Source organism: Microcebus murinus, chromosome 7 (genome assembly GCF_040939455.1).
Source record: "Microcebus murinus isolate Inina chromosome 7, M.murinus_Inina_mat1.0, whole genome shotgun sequence".
NCBI classification, from domain to species: Eukaryota; Metazoa; Chordata; class Mammalia; order Primates; family Cheirogaleidae; genus Microcebus; species Microcebus murinus.
Genome location: NC_134110.1, coordinates 74625096 through 74633469, shown reverse-complemented (window position 1 = coordinate 74633469; position 8374 = coordinate 74625096).

Below are 8374 nucleotides of genomic sequence, written 5' to 3'. Positions count from 1 at the left end.
CATCAAATAGCGAGTATCAATAATGAGATAATTGTTTTCAAAAATGGGAACTCTGGAGCTGAAAAGTATAATGGCAATTTAAAACTTATTTAAGAGGGCTACAGTATCTTTGAACTGGCAAAAGAATCAGTGAACTTGAAAATAGCTTGATAGAGAGATTATTCTATCTGAAGAAGGGAAGGATTGAAGAAAAATGAACAGAACCTTAGAGAAATGTGGCTCATGAACATACATAGTACCAAAAAGGAAAGACAAGAGAGAAGAAAAACATATAAAATCATGGCTCTAAACTTTCCAAATGTGATGAAAAACATTAATTTACACATTCAAGAACCTCAATTACAAGTAGGAAAAATGCAAGGAGAGCCACACCCAGACATAACAGTAAAAATACTGGAAAACAAAGAAAATTTGGAAAGCAGCAAAATGACTCATAGCCAAGGAAACCTACTAAAAACAATGTCTTACTTTGAGAAATGAGAAGAAACATTTCTATATCTCATTTAAATTTAGTATAAATATGTTATATATGTTAATAAGATGTATATGGTAAGCCCTTGAGCAACCACTAAGAAAATAACTACATAGAGACAAAAAGTAGAATAGTGGTTGTGAGGCAAATAGGAGAGGGATAATGGGGAATTGTTATTTAATGATACAGAATTTCAGTTTTGAAAGATGAAAAGATTTCTGGAGGTGGATGGTAATGATGGTTGCACAACAAAATGAATGTACTTAACACCGAACTGTACACTTAAAAATTAAGATGATAAATTTTATGCAGTATGTGTATTACCACAATAAAAATGATAATTTTTTAAAAGCATTAAAGCTACAACAACAAAAAACAGGAAAAAGGACCTGAACATCCAAATAAAATATACAAATGGCCAATAAACACTTGACAACAAGCTTAATGTCATTAATGATTAGAGAAATGCAAATCAAAACCACAATAAAATAACCCCTTACACACTAGGATACCTATAATTTAAAAAACAGACAATAATAAGTGTTGATAAAGATGTGGAGCAAATGGAACCCTCATGCATAGCTGGTGGGAATAAAAAATGATGCACCCACTTTGGAAAATATTCTGGCACTTCCCTCAAAAGGTTTAACATAGAATTATATGATCCAGTAATTCCATTCCTAAGTATATACCCAGGAGAAATGAACATTTTGTCCACACAAAAACTTGTCTGCAAATGTTAGTAACAGCATTATTCAAAATAGCCAAAAAGTGGGAACAATTCAAATATCCATCAACTAATGAATGGATAAACAAAATGTGGTATATCCACACAATGGCATATTATTTGGCAATAAAAATAAAGTACTGAGATATGCTGCAATATAAAAATGTCCAGAATAGGCAAAATCATAGACACAGAAAGTATATTGAAGTATATTGCTTAGTAATTGCCAGTGGCTGGGATTTTGAGGGGAAATGGACATTGGGTTTCTTCTGGGGGCAATGACTATATTAAAAACCAATGAACTATACACTTTGGGTGGATTATGTCGTATTTAAAAAAATAAAAAATATTGTAAATAATCAACAGAAGAATATTATAGTACACAAAACTATTTATTTCAGATCAAAGAAGGAAGTAAAGTAGAAACAGATGAATAAAACCACCTGAAACATACAGAAAACAAATTGCAAAATGTCGGATGTACATCCAATACCAATATTTACATGTGAATGGTCTAAACAAGGAGTTGGCAGATGCAGCCCACCAGCCCAATTCTGTCTGCTGCTTGTTTTAATAAAGGTTTTTGGAACACATTCATGCTCATCTATTTACATACTATCTGTTGCTGTTTTTGTACTTACAACAGCAAAGTTAAATGATCACAAAAGAGACTCCCCTACAAAGCCTAAAATATGTACTATCTGGCCCCTTATGGAAAAAGTTTGCTGACCCCTGGTCTAAATATGCCAGTCAATGGGCAGAAATTGTCAGACTAGATAAAAAAGCAAGATCCAATGTTATCTTATCTGTAAGAGACACACTTTAGATTCAAAGACACAAATTGGTTGACAGTAAAAACATGGAAAAAGATCATACATTCAGTCATTATAATAATTTTAAATGAGTCAATTTAAGAGCCAAGACTTCATAAAACTTTTAGAAGAGTACATGGCCCACTTCTTGGTATATATCCAAAGGAAGTGAAATCAGTATCTCAAAGAGATATCTGCATCCCCATGTTCATTGCGGCATTATCCACAATAGCCAAAAAATACAGGAATAACTTAAGTGCCCATCAATGGACAAATGGATAAAGAAAATGCGATATATTTATTTATAGAACAAAAAATTATCCATCCAAAAGAAACAAGGAAATCTGTCATTTGTGACAATATGGATGAATCTGGAAGGTACTATGCTGAATAAAATAAGGCCAGACACAGAAAGACAAATACTGTATGATCTCACTTATATGTGGAATGTAAAAAAGTTGAACTCATATCATGGTGACTGTTGGGAGCTGGAGGGTGAGGGAGCTGGTTAGGGAGCTGATGAGCGAGCTGGTCAAAGGGTGTAAACTTCCAGTTATAAGATGAATAAGTTCCAGGGATCTAACATATAGTATGGTGACTTTAGTTACTAATACTGTATCATTTACTTGAAATTTGATAAGTCACTAGATTTTAAGTGTCCTCACTACACACACACACACACACACACACACACACACTTTCTTCTACTTCAAATTATCCTTGTTCACTGGTGACAGAATCTTATATCCAGAAAACACTGAAGACTCCACTAAAAAAAAAAATCTTAGATATGATAAATGAATTCAGTAAAGTTTCAGGATATAAAATCAACATACAAAAAATAGTATCATTTCTATACACAACTAACAATCTAGCTGAGAACCCAATCAAGAATTTCCATTTACAAATCCCATTTATAATAGCTTTTCAAAAAAAGCTATATTCATACCTAAGGTATATTCATACCTAAGAATATATTTAACCAAGGAAGTGAAAGATTTCTACAAGGAAAACTACAAAACACTGATGAAAAAAATTGTAGAAAGAAAGGTATAAAATATCTTAAATTGAATCAGTATGAAAAATAGAACATGGCAACATTTATGGGATACAGCAAAGCAATGTTTAGAGGGAAATTTCTAGCTTTAAATGCCCATATTAGAAATAAGAAGGGTTTCAAATCAATAATTTAAGTTTCCCTCTTAAAAAAAAAAAAAAAAAAAAAAAACAGAAAAATAACAGTCACTTAAACCCAAAGATAGAAATAATAAAGAACAGAGCCATAATTCATGAAATAGAAAACAAAAAAGCAGTAAACAATGAGATCAAAAGTTGGTTCTTTGAAAATATAAACAAAATTGATGCACTTTTAGCAACCCCAGGCATAAAAATGAGAGAATAAAACTACCAAAATCAGAAATAAGAGAGGAACAGCATTACTAATTCTAGATTCTATAGAAGCTAAAGGAATTATGAGAAGAAGCTAAAGGAATTATGAGATATGATTAACAACTTTATGTCAACAAATTAAATGGTTTAGTTGAAATGAACAAATTCCTAAAAAGATACCAGTTACCAAAACTGACTCAAGAAAGAAGATCAGATCTAAAAAAACCTATAACAAGTAAAGAAATTGAAATCCCACAAAGAAATGCTCAGGTCCAGGTGGCTTCACTGGTGAATTCTGTGAACTATTTAAAGATAAAAATAAAGCCAATCCTAGCTAAACTCTTTAAAAATAGAGGAGGAGGGAACACCTCCCAACTCATTCTATGTGGCTAATAGTAATGCTAATAGTTTCTGGAGGCCATAAATTAAAAATAACACCTCCCAATAAGTATCTACCTAATCTGTACTACCTGAGACACCTATGTCAATGGGAAGGGATAACTTGGATGGCCAAATCAGCCTGGATTTCCTTTTGTGTGTGTGTGTGTGTGACTAGGTATCTCTCTGTTGCCTGGGCTAGAGTGTAGGGCTAGAATGCAGTGGCATCATCATAGCTTGCAGCAACCTCAAACTTCTGGGCTGAAGCAATCCTCCTGCTTCAGCCTCCCAAGTAGTTGGGACTACAGGCACATGTCACCATGCCAGGCTAATTTTTCTTTTCTTTCTTTCGTTTTGTTTTTGTTTTTAAGAGATGGGATCTCACTATTCTACTCAAGCTGGTTTCTAACCCCCAGCTTCAGGGGATCCACCCACCTCAGCCTCCCAAAGAGCTGGGATTATAGGTGTGGGCCACTGCATCTGGCCTTGGTTCCTCTTTGAACCACTAAAATACTTGGGATTTCACCTCTGACCTTACTGTGGGTGGTATATGGCCATGGTGCATTTTTTCTCCTTAATAGTTTCCTGTGCACAATAGGCACTGTCAAGCTAACTATCAATGAGAACTTGTATCTATTATGTGCCTCCCTGGACTAAATGTGCTGTCATTGTTATCTTCTAGCCCTTTATCCTTTGGTGGTCAACTGTATTTGGTCAAGTCATGTGAATTTTTCATCAATCTGTAGATGGTCATCTGGTATTCCAAGGCAATTCACCCATTCTTTGTCCACTTTGACTGCCAACAATCCACAAAGTGATGACCTAAAGAAAATATGAACTTAATATCTGTATTTCTATAGATTTTACAAATAACATTTCTGCTTTACCTAAGCCACCATTGCAGAATTTATGGACAAGTCACTATACTTCACCTGGAATCTGTTTCAAAGTTATTATGATTTACACCCAGCTACATTTGAATCATTGAAATGTTTGTTGGCTATTAACAAGTACACTACTCAACAATGAACCTTTGGGGTGAAAGTGGGAAGCACTTCCATGTTAGAAGACCACTACTTTGGCCCTCCAAGACGATGGAAACACTCAAATTTGTGATTGTGTTACTTCAATTGCAATCCCATATGCTCTTCCACCCTATATTTCACTCCTTGTTCCATCTGAAGGTTTGAAACCCTCCTTGTTTTCTTAGTGTGAATGGTACTGTTTTCTCATATTGTATGCTCACCCCCAGCTCCCAAGAATATCACTTAGCAAATATTTTAGAGTTTTATGAATATTTTCTTGGAAAGGTTATTCTCTTTCTATAACAACCACCCTGACACATGCTTTCTGATACTGCAGCGAGCAGTAGACATATTGCTTGCTTACAAATTTCTCCTGCATTCCACTTTAAAATCTTATTTGTAGTTTTAGACGATTCCACCCTGTCCTCTCTGGGCTCCCACAACATTTATTACATTGTTAGCTTTTGAGTCCTATTTTGATATACTGTTAACATTTCAATATGTTCAGGTACCCAGTAAATCCCCAAGGGAGACTAAAAACAGTGCTATCCAGACAGATTTTTACCCTTTGTGGGAAGGACAGTACTATCCCAGTTAGAAGAAATCAAGATCTGTAAGTGTCTTTGATTTAATTCATGTACTATTTCTTATAATATGGATCATAACCTTTCTAGTGTTAATTTTTTACTCATTTGCTATATGTGTCTTTAGTATACCATCCCATGATCCCACTGGCAGTAAGTACATATATAATACTGCAATGTGATTTTCCATTGATAGGCCTGCTCCTCCTACATTGCTCTTGAAATACAGTTTGTGCAGAGACCAGAAGCAGTATTCTGGAAAAACAATATAATGGTGGGCTCTTATAGCCTAGAGTTTGGCTACTCAAAAGAGTGATCAGAGAACCAGGAGCATCTACATGACTTGGGAGCTTCTTAGTTATGCAGGTTCTCAGGCCCCACTTCAGACTTGTTGAGTAAGAATCTACATTTTTAACAAGTACACTAGGTGTACTTTAATGGATTTACATTAAAGTTTGAGAAAGCTGGTCTAGAGCTCTCTGAAATTTACTTCAGCTATGGCCCTTACCATTGTATATGAAAATTAACGTTCTAGTAGGTATCTACCCTAAATAGTACCTCTAGGCCTCTCCACTGGCAAGCACCTATTTATTTTTCTTATGAAATTCTGCCTGTTTTCATCTCAGATACATTCCTTGTTTTGACTTCCTTTGCTGGCATCGAAGTGATTTGCCATACCATGCCTATGCTGCCTCAGATCACAAACATGCCATCTGTGGTGCTATTTGCAAATATTTGAGTTCTATCCCATTTGGGATAGAATGGGATAGACCTATTTTATGGCACCATTGTGGTCGGATGGGGCCGTGTAACTAGTTCTAGTCAATACGTTTCTGCGTGAAAATTACGGTATTTTAAACTTCTGAGATCAGGGGTTTTGTTACTGTGACATAATGCAGACCATCCCATTTACTTACCATCCTTGGTACTATTTCAAATCTCAAGTAGTTAAAAGAGTGCCATAACTTCTGCTTTGAGGTAAGATGTGCTCACCACCTGTATTTGGCCGTGCAAAATTGGCAGCATTATTTTATATGCCTCCTATCCTTTATTTCTCTGGTATCTGTCTATGGATTTAAATGAAAGCTAACAATGAGTCCAATTTTTTCCTAAACCAATGCCCGACACTCATAATTTTTCAGTCCTGACCATTTAGCCATAAAATTAGCCTTATCCCATAAATATATAATTATCTGAGATTCTTTGCGACCAATGTCAATGGCATTCTCTATTGCTGTTTAATTTATGTCCTATGTCCACTTTGGCCTACTAGAGGGAATGAGTAATTTTCCAATATTGCATGCATATGTATAAATGATGGTACCTGTGGAATCCTCAGTGTGCACTATATAGCAAATGCTCTATAAAGTGTACTTAATTACCATTTACCTAATCTTGAATATACCATTTCTACTAGCTGACAGAATATTAGGCTCCCCTACCTGTGAGAAGGAAGTGCTGACAGCCCTTGGTTTGTAAGAAGCAGTTTAGGTCCCTGTGACACAGAGAAATGGGCAGTATATTGGCCCATGCTGTGTGTGTGTGTGCATGCGTGTTCATGCGTGTATGGGTGGTTTGCCTAGAGGTGATTCCAAAGATGGCAGAGGTTTTACAAATCATTTGGCTTTCTGTATCATGGAGTCCAAGAAGGAGGCTGCTTACATTGCATCCTATACTTGGATCCAACATCTTGACTTAAAAGTACCTCAACTCAAACTCACTAGTCTTCCAGTTTATGTACTATCTTATGCACTTATGTATTCGTGTTCCAGCTTGTGTACTAGTGTGTATACAAGTCACCAAATTCCCAAAGCCAAGATATACTGTCTCCAAGACCGCTGACCTCCCTCAAGGTTGGGATGTTAGGTATAGAGATTCCAGTTTAATATTCTGGAAAATAATTAGAAAAGCTAATCTACCTGCTCTTATCCAATAGAATCCCCGTATGTTCACTTACACACCCAGCCTCTGAGGTTTTTTCGGGGAACAGTTTATCGCCTTTCCTTTTTGTTGAGGTATTAGAGAATAAAGAGAATATTAGAGAATAAACAGTTACTACCTTTATTAAACTCTTTAACACTTAAACAGCATCAGTGCAGTGGATAAAAGCAAATGTTCTAGGTCAGGCAAGGTGGCTCACGCCTGTAATCCTAGCACTCTGGGAGGGAAAGGGGGTGGATCACTCAAGGTCAGGAGTTAGAAACCAGCCTGAGCAAGAGCAAGACCCCGTCTCTACTAAAAATAGAAAGAAATTAATTGGCCAACTAAAAAAAATATTTAGAAATATTAGCCGGGCATGGTGGCGCATGCTTGTAGTCCCAGCTAGTCGGGAGGCTGAGGCAGGAGGATTGCTTGAGCCCAGGAGTTTGAGGTTGCTGTGAGCTAGGCTGACGCCACGGCACTCACTCTAGCCTGGGCAACAAAGTGAGACTCTGTCTCATAAATTGATATCATTATTGCAAGTCCCAGTAAATATTAATAAATCTGTGACAAATAATATATGTAGGTGTAGGATAATAAAGTTGTCAAAGCTGTGACTACTTAATTTAACTGGTAGACTGTCATCAAGAGGTCCTTATATCCCTTCTAATTTATGAGATATGGGCTGATCATACTGGAGGTATTAAAAATAGACTAATAGAATGAAGAATACTAATGGTGAGCCTTAATTATTTTCTCTATTTCTTTACTTCATTTGGAGTAATGCTACTCATTAATAATATTGGTGGGGAGAGAGAACAGGGGTCTCACTTAGCATGCCTAATATTACAGCTTGAATCGCAATAATCAAAGGAGATGTGAGCAGCTGAACACATTTTATGAATATAATTCTGTGGTCCCCAATCCCCTGTTCTCTGAGCTCTACCGCACACTGCCCTGTCTGTGGAAAAAATGTCTTTCATAAAACCTGTCCGTGGTGCCAAAAAGGTTGGGGACCACCGACATAATTGGCCCAATTATACATTCTAGTTAGCGGATATAACCAT